This window comes from Watersipora subatra, unplaced genomic scaffold (assembly GCF_963576615.1).
Source record: "Watersipora subatra unplaced genomic scaffold, tzWatSuba1.1 SCAFFOLD_33, whole genome shotgun sequence".
In the NCBI taxonomy this organism is placed as follows: Eukaryota; Metazoa; Bryozoa; class Gymnolaemata; order Cheilostomatida; family Watersiporidae; genus Watersipora; species Watersipora subatra.
Genome location: NW_027045321.1, coordinates 634,485 through 652,330, shown reverse-complemented (window position 1 = coordinate 652,330; position 17,846 = coordinate 634,485).

The window sequence follows — 17,846 nt, the reverse complement described above, 5'->3', positions numbered from 1 at the left end:
TCTTCAAATTGGCTGTATTGAAAAAAAATTTCTTTGTTGTCAAATTTTGTGGTAATCTGCTAGTTGAAAACATTTTGTGAAAAAATGGTACATCACAAATTCTAATTGATCGTTAATTAAGCAATATCAGTTGACTGCTATAATAATTACATAACTAGGACAATTCTAACTTTCGAACATGTATGCATTATATATACATCTAGCTACTTTTACTTTATTTTATCACCAAATTCAATGCTTTAAAAAAGTATATCATAATAATCATCACGCAAGTGATATTATTTATTAACAAGCAGTATTGCTATTGTCGGACAAAAAATTGATGAAAAACTTTGCAATTAGGCTATCTCAGCATTTGGATAGTTTCTTTACAGAAGTTTTCCTCCCTTTATTTTAATAAACAACCTATACATACAGGTTTTTGCTTTAACCTTATAAAAATATTTTGATATCATAATCTTATTAGTAATCTGGCTGAGTTTTGTAATGGTTAGTTTAACATATATCTATGTAATATCAGAATTTACAATTCTATTGAAAAGGCAACTCCAAATACAAACATGCAGTCAGACATATTTGTATGTCTGACGGCATTCTCTGCTTTGTCACAAGCATCTCATCTACAACTTGTTCCATATGTGCAAACACATTATCAATTGATGGGTCAAAAGACTGTATTTCCGCACAAGAAAATTACTGCATGAATGTCTAACATTAGTTCAAGTCGTGTGAACAACCTTGCTGGAGTTGCCTGCCCGCCGACAAGCAACTCAAACAACAAGGTTCACAAGATTCCTTTCATGATTTGAACTTGTCGAATATGTATTATCCCCTTGGTTACCAATCAGTTTTATGGAGTTTTCCTACAGTGGCATTCGGACATATCCATAAAAAATCAGATTTTAAACAAGGAATTAAATGCCAAGTGGGTACCAGCTTTATTTCTAGCAAAATAAAGAAATATAAATAAAAACATTAACTAATGGTTTAAGTAAAAAATTTTTATACATTTGGCTAACACCAAACCCTGAGATGAAATGCAAGATGAAAAATAAAATCTAGTAGAGTAATAGCTTTTTAGATTGCCATTTAAAATACTAATAAATTCTAACTGCAAATCACCTTATTCAAAGTTCATTTTAGGAAAGATACATGTACCAGCTGCTTAATAATAAACTCAGAGTTAGTAAGTGCCTCTCGTAGTTGAAGTGAATGAATTATGTTACGGAAGGATAAGAATGTTTGTAAGCTAAGAAAGAATTTGTCTTGATGCTGATAGCTTATAGAAGATTTTAGCTTCACAAGTGTTGCGTTCCGTTGCTCTGCAACTTAAGTGTTGATAGTTTTTAGATGGTCGTATGCATTTATATTATATCCACCACAGCATCCTGAAATCAGAATTAGTCAAGCATGATCAGCAATACAGATGCGTCTCTCAATGACGCAAATATTGTAATATAGCAATGAATGTAATATAACAATGTTACTAAATACTGTTATACTATTTATGATGACTATATTTATACGCCACTTACCAGTATGGTTGTGCCAGTGAAATCTATCTACCGGAAACTTTGTCTCTCTGAAGAAGCCCGGATTTCGATTGAGAGCACACCTGGGTAATGCACAAACATTGTTGTAGATGACAATCTTAGGTGCAAAAAATAAAAGAAATGTTCAAAACATGGCATGGCTTCATTATGAAAAAGTTGAATATCAATATAAAAAGACAACATGCAGGTGTATACTAATGTTAGATGTTTTGAACCATATTCTTGATATATATTACTGAATTTAAACTGTCGAAAGAGTTAGGGAAAGCAAATTAAAAAGATACTAAGGAATCTTCAGTTGAATTATCTGCAAAGAGGTGTTCTGAATATATTTCTCCATTCCAATTATCTACAAGTGCATTGCAGACAATTGCCTGGCTCATTGCATATTTATTAGACCTCGTCTGCTCGCCGTAGGAGCAGCTCCATTACCTGGCTATTTTTTTTGTCAATAAAGATTTTGTGTAAAAACAATTAGATATAGAAGTGAAGGCGTTTAAACGTATTTAACAGTTTAAACGGGCTTTAGGTTTCCAAGATAGCGCTAATGGCAGGTGGAGTTGGCAGGTGAAGACGGAGTGTATCCTATTGTTGTTAGCTGTTACTGTTATTGTTATTAATATTAGCTATTATTGTGTATCCAGGATACTAACATAGCATATTTTTGGTACTACCATAGTGCATTCAAGTTACCATCAAACAATGTATAACATACTCTTAAATAATATTTATAGAATGCTACCAGAAAATATATAGATATGTGAATATGTAGAATGTACTGAATGAATCGTGTGTTGCAGATGAGGTACAAGCAGAGCAGAGAGGTATGTCATTTTCTCGGACTGTTCGAGGGAGTGCTTGACCGATCTGTTCACTGGCTGGTCACTTCCTCAATGGGCGATTGGGACGCCTTAGAGATTGCTCTCAGATATGAAGGCTTAGCGCCAGTAGGAGGTATGGCTGTCCCTCTCGACCAGAAGTGTGGGTTTTTATATTCACTCGTGTTTTAATGGTCTTACTTTCTCCTTTTTAGCTGAGGAAGCTGGTCAAGAATGTTATGTAGAACGAGATCTTTTTATACCTATTGATCCTTTATTGTTGTATTTTCATAGATAGGAGACAAGATGTACTCCAGCCTTGAGTTATGAAAAAAACCGAGTTGGATGGCTATGCAAGCAAAGTTTTCTGCTACCTTCCACTGCCTATGAAAAGTCGTCTTCCTGTGCACATTAACATTAACATCGCAAGCAAGTCTTGTATTGATAAGGCTTATCGTAGCTTCTGCGTCGACGAGTGATGTGCAGATAAATCCATTGATCTTCACATCTATTGTGGCTCTTCTACAATCTTTATTTGAGGCTTTGGTAACACCATTAACCTGTTCGGGTTATCTTCGCGAAGTTTGTATATTGTATGCCTGCGAAAAGTAGTCATTCCATGCCCTCAATCATTCACGCTTTTTGTCAGTTGCTCCTGGTCGTGAGTATTTGGGTACGTAGGGTTTATATGATGGTGGTGCACTGCTTAAGTCTTCTAATGATAATTCGATTTCTAAGTCTTCCGGTGGTGCGGATGGGTCATCATCGAACTATTTTTCAGATTTGTTTTCTCGTTCGGGCATGTCGGTTAGTTCCAGTGCCGTCTCCACATGTAAAGCATTTACCGTTGCACTCTTCCTTGCTCTGTACACAAAGCATCCTTTTGTGATTCCTCCAATGACTGTTGATAAAACCATTAATGTAAGAATGATGTTGCAAGCGAACGTCCAGAGCTCATAACCTGAGGTTACGTGTCCTCCAAATAGAAAGCTGAATAGTGAAGGACCAAATAGTTTCTCTCTGCTCTCTACGGTGTTGTAATGTAGGGTGTTATGGCGGTTCGTGACGATTCCCATAGCCTTTAGTGCTCTTTTCTGTCTGTCTAAGATAGATAGGATTTCATTCAGTTCTCCGTAATCGTCTGTGTTTGACCATCTTAACATATGTGCTCTGCTAAATATTGTTTCTTGTATTTGTAGGGGCTGGCTGCAGAGGTAGATGTCTGGAATGCTCAAGACTGTGGTTTCCTTAATTGGCGAAATCGTCCCGTTCGGAAAGTATTCAGAGTTGTTACCTTCCAGTATCGTCAATGTGCCTCTTTTGTCTTGCAATTGACTGTATAGGTGTCTGGGTGTATCACATTGTCTTTTGGATTGAAATATCCAATTTTTTTTGTACCGGCTATTTTGATCATCATCGGAATAAAATCTGTGCAATTATTCTCTTCCATTGGCAGTATTTCGTATTGACTGTAGTTAAGTATAGTACAAGGGTAAACTTGGAGGAAACCTGTTGTAGCAATAACAGTTGGGTTTTCCAGTAAATATCTTGCGCTGAGTGTCGAGTGTTCTCCTATTAACATGGTAACTATCTGTAAAATCTCAGCTAGATTGTAGCAGGCGTAGAAGTAAGCTGACCAAAATAGTTTTTGAGTCATCTTAGTTTGCTGGTAGGCAAGTGACTGTAGCATTGTATTGAAGAAGGCAGCGTTTTGACCCACTGCTGATACTCTTGCCTTTATCGTATCGTTAATTGTGACATTCGTCAATGGTGTGAGAAATTTCACTATAAGGCCTTGGTCCGAAAGCGAAATATTAGAGTTGTTACAGCCTTTATGTGAATTCAGTCTCGAGTTATAAAATGTCAGAGCTAAATCTTGTTTATTGGAGACAAAATGTGCGTCGAAAAATTATTCTTTTTCGTTGAACCATGGCGGGTATTCACATGTTTCGACTATGTCCAGGTCCCACATAAGCATTGATCTGTCGTTTAATTCACAAGAGCCGTTGTTGTAATTGCAGTAACTGGCGTCTCCGGTTGTACTTTAAAATTTGTCAGATTCGTGTCTCTTGTATAGGTAAGTTGCCACATAACTGCATTGCTTAGCGCTGAAGGTTTTCTGTTGGCAGCACCATACATACATGGCGTTGGTTGGTTCATTCGTAATATACATTCCATCTCCTCTATGTAAAAATCCAGCTGAGCACTTCTTATGTATTACCATGTCAGTGCATTCTTCTAAGGTTACTTTCTGGGTTCTGCTTGAGGTTGTCCTGGTCTTAATGTCTCTGAAAAATTAAATTTGTGTCGTGACATGTGCGGTGAACTTTGTGCACCGGTAGGCGATAGTCGTTTGCTTGATCATATTCTTCTTGTAGGTAGTAACGTTAAATTTCTGGGGTGCCATGTCTGATTGTTTGCTGGTGTCCGTTGAGCATTCGTATTCTTGTTTTACTCGAAATGTTTGTAGAGAATGGTTTTCTCCTGAGCCGCAAATCATGGGGTTGTTTGGTTGTCCTTTTGATGCTGTTGCCCCGGTAATGCATAAGACTAAGCATAGAAGGCTAAATTCGAAGTAGCTGGCATTGTTGAATAGGCCGAGCCGTCCTCCGGTGAATCTTATGCGTTTAGGTCGTCGGTCTACTATTTAGATCTAATGTGGCATTTATGTTTGCAACCACAACTTTGAGCTTCACAAAAGACATGTGTAGATAAATCGTTCATAGTAGAATCACTGCAATGAAAACTCGGTGAATATTTATATTTTGCTGAGAAATCATTAGCTGTCAATATATTGAAAAAGGGAGGCAACTCTATTATTGAATGCAACCAGAGTATAGTCTAAGAAGAGACAACTCTATTACTTAGCGCATGCATTTGATTCACTTTCTGTGAACTCAATGTTCATCTGAGGTCGATAGAGAATCGGGTTTTAAGATGAAACGGTCCTAATGCTTAAACTGTAAATGGGACCTCTTATTCAACTCACAGTGAAAATAAATCAAGGGAAGATAATTCTTTTGCTCAATACACCCAGGTCCTTCTGTTCATGTGATATCACAATTTTTACTATTGATTACAGTATTGACTCTATAAGATTCTGATGCATATTAAGGCTACAGGCTAACTTCAAATCATTTTATTTAACGTTGTTAAAGTTTTTTGAATTATTTAGTTGAAGTGCCTCAGAACTGTCTGCTTCGATAGCATTTATTGGACTGCCTTATATATATACTTCACTTTATATATGTTCACTTACACAGTTGTATAAGCATACGACATACTGAATTATATGAAATTTATTAGCTCAACATTCTGGCAAATTTGATCTGTTGGAAAACTTGAGTAAAATATGTTCCAATGGTGAATAGATGAGCTCTGGTTCACTTGAAAACTGTTTTGTCGAATGATATTAAGACTTCATTGGTTTTCCCAGCTAGTGGTTGATATATCTGTAGGTTTATTGTCTTTATGGTTTGTATTATGTTTGAGGTACAATTCCTTATTAAAATCGGTCGGATCATGATATTTCACGATTATAGGCTGCAATGTCAAGTTTTATAGTAATCTGTCATGTTAAAAGTATCCATGAAGTTACGGGTGGTCATGATTTTTTATTAAAGTATTTCAGGTTAGAATACCTTTTCATAAAACTTTTTCATCTGTCCACCAGAACAGACACACACATAGCTAAAGTTCTATTGACAGTGGTCTTTTACACCGTAAAACAACTCAAAATAAACGGTCTACTGAAAATGTTTGCCCTGATCGCACTATTTTTATACATGTCGTAAGCATTCCTGCATGTCAATGATAGGGTAAAAACAATAGAAATCTGCAGTGTGTTTTACAGCTAACCCCTATTGTATCAGACTCAAACCACTCCAATCGGAATTGCTCTATTGTTATACAGAGAACTAACAATAAAATTGAAAATGTTAGGCGAACTGAAAATCTTAAAGTTGGCTGTATTGAAAAAAAATTTCTTTGTTGTCAAATTTTATGGTAAATCTAGAAACTATCAACACTTAAGTTGAAGAGCAACGGAACGCAACACTTGTGAAGCTAAAATCTTCTATAAGCTATCAGCATCAAGACAATTTCTTTCTTAGCTTACAAACATTCTTATCCTTCCGTAACATGACCCATTCACATCAACTACGAGAGGCACTTACTAACTCTGAGCTTATTATTAAGCAGCTGGTATGTTTCCTAAAATAAACTTTGAATAAGGTGATTTGCAGTTAGAATTTATTAGTATTTCAAATGGCAATCTGAAAAGCTATTCTTCTACTAGATTTTATTTTTCATCTTGCATTTCATCTCAGGGTTTGGTGTCAACCAAATGTATAAAAATTTTTACTTAAACCATTAGTTAATGTTTTTTTATATTTCTTTATTTTGCTAGAACTACAAAGCTTAGTTATTTTATACCAGTATTAAAATTTTCAGTTGAAAACTTTATTTTTTGGATTCTCCTTAGATTTTTAATAAGCGATTCTCTGTTATATAAATTAAACAGTGTGTACATATATGATTCACCAACTCTTTTAACGAGTAAGTATAGTATTGTTGTAAATTGTAAATAAATAATAATTCATGATATCGGCATGTGTGAAGCGTATGAATAATATATATCTAAGAAGTATATATGTATAGGGGAAACAATTGTCTTGGAAATAGCCAGGGTACTGGTTTTCATGAGTTCATGCGCCCATCTGTGAAAGCCAGTACCCACTTGACATTTAATTCCCTGTTTAAAATCTGATTTTTTATGGAGTTGTCCGACTGCCACTGTAGGAAAACTCCATGAAACTGATTGGCAACCGAGGGGATAATACATGTTAGACAAGTTCAAATCATGAAAGAAATCCTGTGAACCTTGTTGTTCGAGTTGCTTGTCCGCGGGCTGACAACTCCAGCAAGGTTCACATGATTTCAACTAATGTTAGACATCCATGCAGAAATTTTCTAGTGCGGAAATACAGTCTTTTGACCCATCAATTGATAATGTGTTTGCACATATGGAACAAATTGTAGATGAGATGCTTGTGACAAAGCGGAGAATGCCGTCAGACAAACAAATATGTCTGACTGCATGTTTGTATTTGGAGTTGCCTTTTCAATAAAATTGTAATTTCTGATATTGCATAAATATATGTTAAACAAACCATTACAAAACTCAGCCAGATTATTAATAAGATTATGATATCAAAATATTTTATAAGGCTAAAGCAAAAAACTGTATGTATAGGTGGTTGATTAACATAAAAGGAGGACAACTTCTGTAAAGAAACTATCCAATTGCTGAGACAGCCTAATTGCAAAGTTTGTCATCAATTTTTTGTCCCACAATAGCAATACTGCTTGTTAATAAATAATATCACTTGGGTGATGATTACTATAATATATTTTTTAAAGCATTTAGTTTGGTGATAAAATAAAGTAAGAGTAGCAAGATGTATGTATAATGCATACATGTTCGAAAATTAGAATTGTCCTAGTTATGTAATTATTATAGCAGTCAACTGATATTGCTTAATTAGCGATCAATAAGAATTCGTGATGCACCATTTTTTCACAAAATGTTTTCAACCAACAGATTACCATAAAATTTGACAATAAATAAATTTTTTTTCAATACAGCCAATTTGAAGATTTTCAGTTTGCCTAACATTTTCAATTTTATTGTTAGTTCTCTGTATAACAATAGGGCATCTCCGATTGGAGTGGTTTGAGTCTGATACAATAGGGACTAGCTGTAAAACACGTTGCAGATTTCCATTGTTTTCACCCTATCATTGACATGCAGGAATGCTTACGACACGTATAAAAATAGTACAATCAGGGCAAACAGTTTTAGTAGATCGTATATATGGAGTTGTTTTACGGTATGAAAGATCCCTGTCAATAGAACTTTAGTTGTGTGTGTGTCTGTTCTGATGGGCAGGTAAAAACGTTTTATGAAAAGGTATTCTAACCTGAAACACTTTAATAAAACATCATGACCACCCGTAACTTCATGGATACTTTTAACATGACGGATTACCATAAAACTTGACATTGCAGCCTATAATCGTGAAATATCATGATCTGACTGATTTTAATAAGGAATTGTACCTCAAACATAATACAAACCGTATAGGCAATAAACCCACAGATATATAAACCACTAGCTGGGAAAACCAATGAAGTCTTAATATCATTCGACAAAACAGTTTTCAAGTGAACCAGAGCTCATCTATTCACCATGTGAACATACATGTAGTTTACCCTAGTTTTCCAACAGATCAAATTTGCCAGAATGTTGAGCTAATAAATTTTATATAAGTCAGTATGTCGTATGCTTATACAACTGTGTAAGTGGACATATATAAAGTGAAGTATATATATAAGGCAGTCCAATGAATGCTATCGAAGCAGACAGTTCTGAGGCACTTCAACTAAATAATTCAAAAAACTTTAACAACGTTAAATAAAATGATTTGAAGTTAGCCTGTAGCCTTAATATGCATCAGAATCTTATAGAGTCAATACTGTAATCAATAGTAAAAATTGTGATTTCACATGAACAGAAGGACCTGGGTGTATTGAGCAAAAGAATTATCTTCCCTTGATTTATTTTCACTGTGAGTTGAATAAGAGGTCCCATTTATAGTTTAAGCATTAGGACCGTTTCATTTTAAAACCCGATTCTCTATCGACCTCAGATGAACATTGAGTTCACAGAAAGTGAATCAAATGCATGCGCTAAGTAATAGAGTTGTCTCTTCTTAGACTATACTCTGGTTGCATTCAATAATAGAGATGCCTCCTTTTTTCAATATATTGACAGCTAATGATTTCTCAGCAAAATATAAATATTCACCGAGTTTTCGTTGCAGTGATTCCACTATGAACGGTTTATCTACACATGTCTTTTGTAAAGGTCAAAGTTGTGGTTGCAAACATAAATGCCACATTAAATCTAAATAGTAGACCGACGACCTAAACGCATAAGATTCACCGGAGGACGGCTCGGCCTATTCAACAATGCCAGCTACTTCGAATTTAGCCTTCTATGCTTAGTCTTATGCATTACCGGGGCAACAGCATCAAAAGGACAACCAAACAACCCCATGATTTGCGGCTCAGGAGAAAACCATTCTCTACAAACATTTCGAGTAAAACAATAATACGAATGCTCAACGGACACCAGCAAACAATCAGACATGGCACCCCAGAAATTTAACGTTTCTACCTACAAGAAGAATATGATCAAGCAAAAGACTATCGCCTACCGGTGCAGAAAGTTCACCGCACATGTCACGACACAAATTTAATTTTTCAGAGACATTAAGACCAAGACAACCTCAAGCAGAACCCAGAAAGTAACCTTAGAAGAATGCACTGACATGGTAATACATAAGAAGTGCTAAGCTGGATTTTTACATAAAGGAGATGGAATGTATATTACGAATGAACCAACCAACGCCATGTATGTATGGTGCTGCCAACAGATAATCTTCAGCGCTAAGCAATGCAGTTATGTGGCAACTTACCTATACAAGAGACACGGATCTGACAAATTTTAAAGTACAACCGGAGACGTCAGTCACTGCAATTACAACAACGGCTCTTGTGAATTAAACGACAGTTCAATGCTTATGTGGGACCTGGACATAGTCGAAACATGTGAATACCCGCCATGGTTCAACGAAAAAGAATAATTTTTCGACGCACATTTTGTCTCCAATAAACAAGATTTAGCTCTGACATTTTATAACTCGAGACTGAATTCACATAAAGGCGGTAACAACTCTAATGTTTCGCTTTCGGACCAAGGCATTATAGTGAAATTTCTCACACCATTGAAGAATGTCACAATTAACGATACGATAAAGGCAAGAGTATCAGCAGTGGGTCAAAACGCTGCCTTCTTCAATACAATGCTACTGCATTTCTGGCATGTTTGGTTAAAATTGAAAATTTACATTTTTCAGTGTTGTCAGACGTTTGTAATATTCTCACAATAAGCTAATTAGCTAAATTGGAGCATTTCTAGCATGTTTGGTTGAAATTGGAAATTTACATTTTTCAGTTTAGTCAGACAATTGCAATATTCTCACAATAAGCTAATTAGCTCAATTGGAGCATTTCTAGCATGTTTGGTTGAAATTGAAAATTTACATTTTTCAGTTTTGTCAGACGTTTGTAATATTCTCACAATAAGCTAATTAGCTCAATTGGAGCATTTCTAGCATGTTTGGTTGAAATTGGAAATTTACATTTTTCACTTTTGTCAGACAATTGCAATATTCTCACAATAAGCTAATTAGCTCAATTGGAGCATTTCTAGCATGTTTGGTTGAAATTGGAAATTTACAGTTTTCACTTTTGTCAGACAATTGCAATATTCTCACAATAAGCTAATTAGCTCAATTGGAGCATTTCTAGCATGTTTGGTTGAAATTGGAAATTTACATTTTTCAGTTTTGTCAGACGTTTGTAATATTCTCACAATAAGCTAATTAGCTCAATTGGAGCATTTCTAGCATGTTTGGTTGAAATTGGAAATTTACATTTTTCAGTTTTGTCAGACGTTTGTAATATTCTCACAATAAGCTAATTAGCTCAATTGGAGCATTTCTAGCATGTTTGGTTGAAATTGGAAATTCACATTTTTCACTTTTGTCAGACAATTGCAATATTCTCACAATAAGCTAATTAGCTTAATTGGAGCATTTCTAGCATGTTTGGTTGAAATTGGAATTTTACATTTTTCACTTTTGTCAGACGTTTGTAATATTCTCTCAATAAGCTAATGAGCTCAATTGGAGCATTTCTAGCATGTTTGGTTGAAATTGGAAATTTACATTTTTCAGTTTTGTCAGACGTTTGTAATATTCTCACAATAAGCTAATTAGCTCAATTGGAGCTTTTCTAGCATGTTTGGTTAAAAATGGAAATTTACATTTTTCACTTTTGTCAGACAATTGCAATATTCTCACAATAAGCTAATTAGCTCAATTGAAGCATTTCTAGCATGTTTGGTTGAAATTGGGTATTTACATTTTTCACTTTTGTCAGACAATTGCAATATTCTCACAATAAGCTAATTAGCTCAATTGGAGCATTTCTAGCATGTTTGGTTGAAATTGGAAATTTACATTTTTCACTTTTGTCAGACAATTGCAATATTCTCTCAATAAGCTAATTAGCTCAATTGAAGCATTTCTAGCATGTATGGTTGAAATTGGAAATTTACATTTTTCAGTTTTGTCAGACGTTTGTAATATTCTCACAATAAGCTAACTAGCTCAATTGGAGCATTTCTAGCATGTTTGGTTGAAATTGGAAATTTACATTTTTCAGTTTTGTCAGACGTTTGTAATATTCTCACAATAAGCTAATTAGCTCAATTGGAGCATTTCTAGCATGTTTGGTTGAAATTGGAAATTTACATTTTTCACTTTTGTCAGACGTTTGTAATATTCTCACAAAAAGCTAATTAGCTCAATTAGAGCATTTCTAGCATGTTTGGTTGAAATTGGAAATTTACATTTATCATGTTTGTCAGACGTTTGTAACATTCTCACAATAAGCTAATTAGCTCAATTGGAGCATTTCTAGCATGTTTGGTTGAAATTGGAAATTTACATTTTTCAGTGTTGTCAGACGTTTGTAATATTCTCACAATAAGCTAATTAGCTCAATTGGAGCATTTCTAGCATGTTTGGTTGAAATTGGAAATTTACATTTTTCAGTTTTGTCAGACGTTTGTAATATTCTCACAAAAAGCTAATTAGCTCAATTAGAGCATTTCTAGCATGTTTGGTTGAAATTGGAAATTTACATTTATCATGTTTGTCAGACGTTTGTAATATTCTCACAATAAGCTAATTAGCTCAATTGGAGCATTTCTAGCATGTTTGGTTGAAATTGGAAATTTACATTTTTCACTTTTGTCAGACAATTGCAATATTCTTTCAATGAGCTAAATAGCTCAATTGGAGCATTTCTAGCATGTTTGGTTGAAATTGGAAATTTACATTTTTCAGTTTTGTCAGAGGTTTGTAATATTCTCACAATAAGCTAATTAGCTCAATTGGAGCATTTCTAGCATGTTTGGTTGAAATTGGAAAATTACATTTTTCAGTTTTGTCAGACGTTTGTAATATTCTCACAATAAGCTAATTAGCTCAATTGGAGCATTTCTAGCATGTTTGGTTGAAATTGGAAATTTACATTTTTCAGTGTTGTCAGACGTTTGTAAGATTCTCACAATAAGCTAATTAGCTCAATTGGAGCATTTCTAGCATGTTTGGTTGAAATTGGAAATTTACATTTTTCAGTGTTGTCAGACGTTTGTAATATTCTCACAATAAGCTAATTAGCTCAATTAGAGCATTTCTAGCATGTTTGGTTGGAATAGGCAATTTACATTTTTCAGTGTTGTCAGACGTTTGTAATATTCTCACAATAAGCTAATTAGCTCAATTGGAGCATTTCTAGCATGTTTGGTTGAAATTGGAAATTTACATTTTTCACTTTTGTCAGACAATTGCAATATTCTCACAATAAGCTAATTAGCTCAATTGGAGCATTTCTAGCATGTTTGGTTGAAATTGGAAATTTACATTTTTCACTTTTGTCAGACAATTGCAATATTCTCACAATAAGCTAATTAGCTCAATTGGAGCATTTCTAGCATGTTTGGTTGAAATTGGAAATTTACATTTTTCACTTTTGTCAGACAATTGCAATATTCTCACAATAAGCTAATTAGCTCAATTGGAGCATTTCTAGCATGTTTGGTTGAAATTGGAAATTTACATTTTTCACTTTTGTCAGACGTTTGTAATATTCTCACAATAAGCTAATTAGCTCAATTGGAGCATTTCTAGCATGTTTGGTTGAAATTGGAAATTTACATTTTTCACTTTTGTCAGACAATTGCAATATTCTCTCAATAAGCTAATTAGCTCAATTGGAGCATTTCTAGCATGTTTGGTTGAAATTGGGTATTTACATTTTTCACTTTTGTCAGACAATTGCAATATTCTCACAATAAGCTAATTAGCTCAATTGGAGCATTTCTAGCATGTTTGGTTGAAATTGAAAATTTACATTTTTCACTTTTGTCAGACAATTGCAATATTCTCACAATAACCTAATTGGCACAATTGGAGCATTTCTAGCATGTTTGGTTGAAATTGGAAATTTACATTTTTCACTTTTGTCAGACGTTTGTAATATTCTCACAATAAGCTAATTAGCTCAATTGGAGCATTTCTAGCATGTTTGGTTGAAATTGGAAATTTACATTTTTCACTTTTGTCAGACGTTTGTAATATTCTCACAATAAGCTAATTAGCTCAATTGGAGCATTTCTAGCATGTTTGGTTGAAATTGGAAATTTACATTTTTCAGTTTTGTCAGACGTTTGTAATATTCTCACAATAAGCTAATTAGCTCAATTGGAGCATTTCTAGGATGTTTGGTTGAAATTGGAAATTTACATTTTTCACTTTTGTCAGACAATTGCAATATTCTCACAATAAGCTAATTAGCTCAATTGGAGCATTTCTAGCATGTTTGGTTGAAATTGGAAATTTACATTTTTCACTTTTGTCAGACAATTGCAATATTCTGACAATAAGCTAATTAGCTCAATTGGAGCATTTCTAGCATGTTTGGTTGAAATTGGAAATTTAAATTTTTCACTTTTGTCAGACGTTTGTAATATTCTCTCAATAAGCTAATGAGCTCAATTGGAGCATTTCTAGCATGTTTGGTTGAAATTGGAAATTTACATTTTTCACTTTTGTCAGACGTTTGTAATATTCTCACAATAAGCTAATTAGCTCAATTGGAGCTTTTCTAGCATGTTTGGTTGAAATTGGAAATTTACATTTTTCACTTTTATCAGACAATTGCAATATTCTCACAATAAGCAAATTAGCTCAATTGGAGCATTTCTAGCATGTTTGGTTGAAATTGGAAATTTACATTTTTCACTTTTGTCAGACAATTGCAATATTCTCTCAATAAGCTAATTAGCTCAATTGAAGCATTTCTAGCATGTTTGGTTGAAATTGGAAATTTACATTTTTCAGTTTTGTCAGACGTTTGTAATATTCTCACAATAAGCTAAGTAGCTCAATTGGAGCATTTCTAGCATGTTTGGTTGAAATTGGAAATTTACATTTTTCAGTTTTGTCAGACGTTTGTAATATTCTCACAATAAGCTAATTAGCTCAATTGGAGCATTTTTAGCATGTTTGGTTGAAATTGGAAATTTACATTTTTCACTTTTGTCAGACAATTGCAATATTTTCACAATAAGCTAATTAGCTCAATTGGAGCATTTCTAGCGTGTTTGGTTGAAATTGGAAATTTACATTTTTCAGTGTTGTCAGACGTTTGTAATATTCTCACAATAAGCTAATTAGCTCAATTGGAGCATTTCTAGCATGTTTGGTTGAAATTGGGAATTTACATTTTTCACTTTTGTCAGACAATTGCAATATTCTCACAATAAGCTAATTAGCTCAATTGGAGCATTTCTAGCATGTTTGGTTGAAATTGAAAATTTACATTTTTCACTTTTGTCAGACAATTGCAATATTCTCACAATAAGCTAATTGGCTCAATTGGAGCATTTCTAGCATGTTTGGTTGAAATTGGAAATTTACATTTTTCACTTTTGTCAGACAATTGCAATATTCTCACAATAAGCTAATTAGCTCAATTGGAGCATTTCTAGCATGTTTGGTTGAAATTGGAAATTTACATTTTTCACTTTTGTCAGACGTTTGTAATATTCTCACAATAAGCTAATTAGCTCAATTGAAACATTTCTAGCATGTTGGGTTGAAATTGGAAAATTACATTTTTCAGTTTTGTCAGACGTTTGTAATATTCTCACAATAAGCTAATTAGCTCAATTGGAGCATTTCTGGCATGTTTGGTTGAAATTGGAAATTTACATTTTTCACTTTTGTCAGACGTTTGTAATATTCTCACAATAAGCTAATTAGCTCAATTGGAGCATTTCTAGCATGTTTGGTTGAAATTGGAAATTTAAATTTTTCAGTTTTGTCAGACGTTTGTAATATTCTCACAATAAGCTAATTAGCTCAATTGGAGCATTTCTAGCATGTTTGGTTGAAATTGGAAATTTACATTTTTCAGTTTTGTCAGACGTTTGTAATATTCTCACAATAAGCTAATTAGCTCAATTGGAGCATTTCTAGCATGTTTGGTTAAAATTGGAAATTTACAATTTTCACTTTTGTCAGACAATTGCAATATTCTCTCAATAAGCTAATTAGCTCAATTGGAGCATTTCTAGCATGTTTGGTTGAAATTGGGAATTTACATTTTTCACTTTTGTCAGACAATTGCAATATTCTCACAATAAGCTAATTAGCTCAATTGGAGCATTTCTAGCATGTTTGGTTGAAATTGGAAATTTACATTTTTCACTTTTGTCAGACAATTGCAATATTCTCACAATAAGCTAATTGGCACAATTGGAGCATTTCTAGCATGTTTGGTTGAAATTGGAAATTTACATTTTTTACTTTTGTCAGACAATTGCAATATTCTCACAATAAGCTAATTAGCTCAATTGGAGCATTTCTAGCATGTTTGGTTGAAATTGGAAATTTACATTTTTCACTTTTGTCAGACGTTTGTAATATTCTCACAATAAGCTAATTAGCTCAATTGGAGTATTTCTAGCATGTTTGGTTGAAATTGGAAATTTACATTTTTCACTTTTGTCAGACAATTGCAATATTCTCACAATAAGCTAATTAGCTCAATTAGAGCATTTCTAGCATGTTTGGTTGAAATTGGAAATTTACATTTTTCACTTTTGTCAGACAATTGCAATATTCTCACAATAAGCTAATTAGCTCAATTGGAGCATTTCTAGCATGTTTGGTTGAAATTGGAAATTTAAATTTTTCACTTTTGTCAGACGTTTGTAATATTCTCTCAATAAGCTAGTGAGCTCAATTGGAGCATTTCTAGCATGTTTGGTTGAAATTGGAAATTTACATTTTTCACTTTTGTCAGACGTTTGTAATATTCTCACAATAAGCTAATTAGCTCAATTGGAGCTTTTCTAGCATGTTTGGTTGAAATTGGAAATTTACATTTTTCACTTTTATCAGACAATTGCAATATTCTCACAATAAGCAAATTAGCTCAATTGGAGCATTTCTAGCATGTTTGGTTGAAATTGGAAATTTACATTTTTCACTTTTGTCAGACAATTGCAATATTCTCTCAATAAGCTAATTAGCTCAATTGAAGCATTTCTAGCATGTTTGGTTGAAATTGGAAATTTACATTTTTCAGTTTTGTCAGACGTTTGTAATATTCTCACAATAAGCTAAGTAGCTCAATTGGAGCATTTCTAGCATGTTTGGTTGAAATTGGAAATTTACATTTTTCAGTTTTGTCAGACGTTTGTAATATTCTCACAATAAGCTAATTAGCTCAATTGGAGCATTTTTAGCATGTTTGGTTGAAATTGGAAATTTACATTTTTCACTTTTGTCAGACAATTGCAATATTTTCACAATAAGCTAATTAGCTCAATTGGAGCATTTCTAGCGTGTTTGGTTGAAATTGGAAATTTACATTTTTCAGTGTTGTCAGACGTTTGTAATATTCTCACAATAAGCTAATTAGCTCAATTGGAGCATTTCTAGCATGTTTGGTTGAAATTGGGAATTTACATTTTTCACTTTTGTCAGACAATTGCAACATTCTCACAATAAGCTAATTAGCTCAATTGGAGCATTTCTAGCATGTTTGGTTGAAATTGAAAATTTACATTTTTCACTTTTGTCAGACAATTGCAATATTCTCACAATAAGCTAATTGGCTCAATTGGAGCATTTCTAGCATGTTTGGTTGAAATTGGAAATTTACATTTTTCACTTTTGTCAGACAATTGCAATATTCTCACAATAAGCTAATTAGCTCAATTGGAGCATTTCTAGCATGTTTGGTTGAAATTGGAAATTTACATTTTTCACTTTTGTCAGACGTTTGTAATATTCTCACAATAAGCTAATTAGCTCAATTGGAGCATTTCTAGCATGTTTGGTTGAAATTGGAAATTTAAAGTTTTCAGTTTTGTCAGACGTTTGTAATATTCTCACAATAAGCTAATTAGCTCAATTGGAGCATTTCTAGCATGTTTGGTTGAAATTGGAAAATTAAATTTTTCAGTTTTGTCAGACGTTTGTAATATTCTCACAATAAGCTAATTAGCTCAATTGGAGCATTTCTGGCATGTTTGGTTGAAATTGGAAATTTACATTTTTCACTTTTGTCAGACGTTTGTAATATTCTCACAATAAGCTAATTAGCTCAATTGGAGCATTTCTAGCATGTTTGGTTGAAATTGGAAATTTACATTTTTCACTTTTGTCAGACGTTTGTAATATTCTCACAATAAGCTAATTAGCTC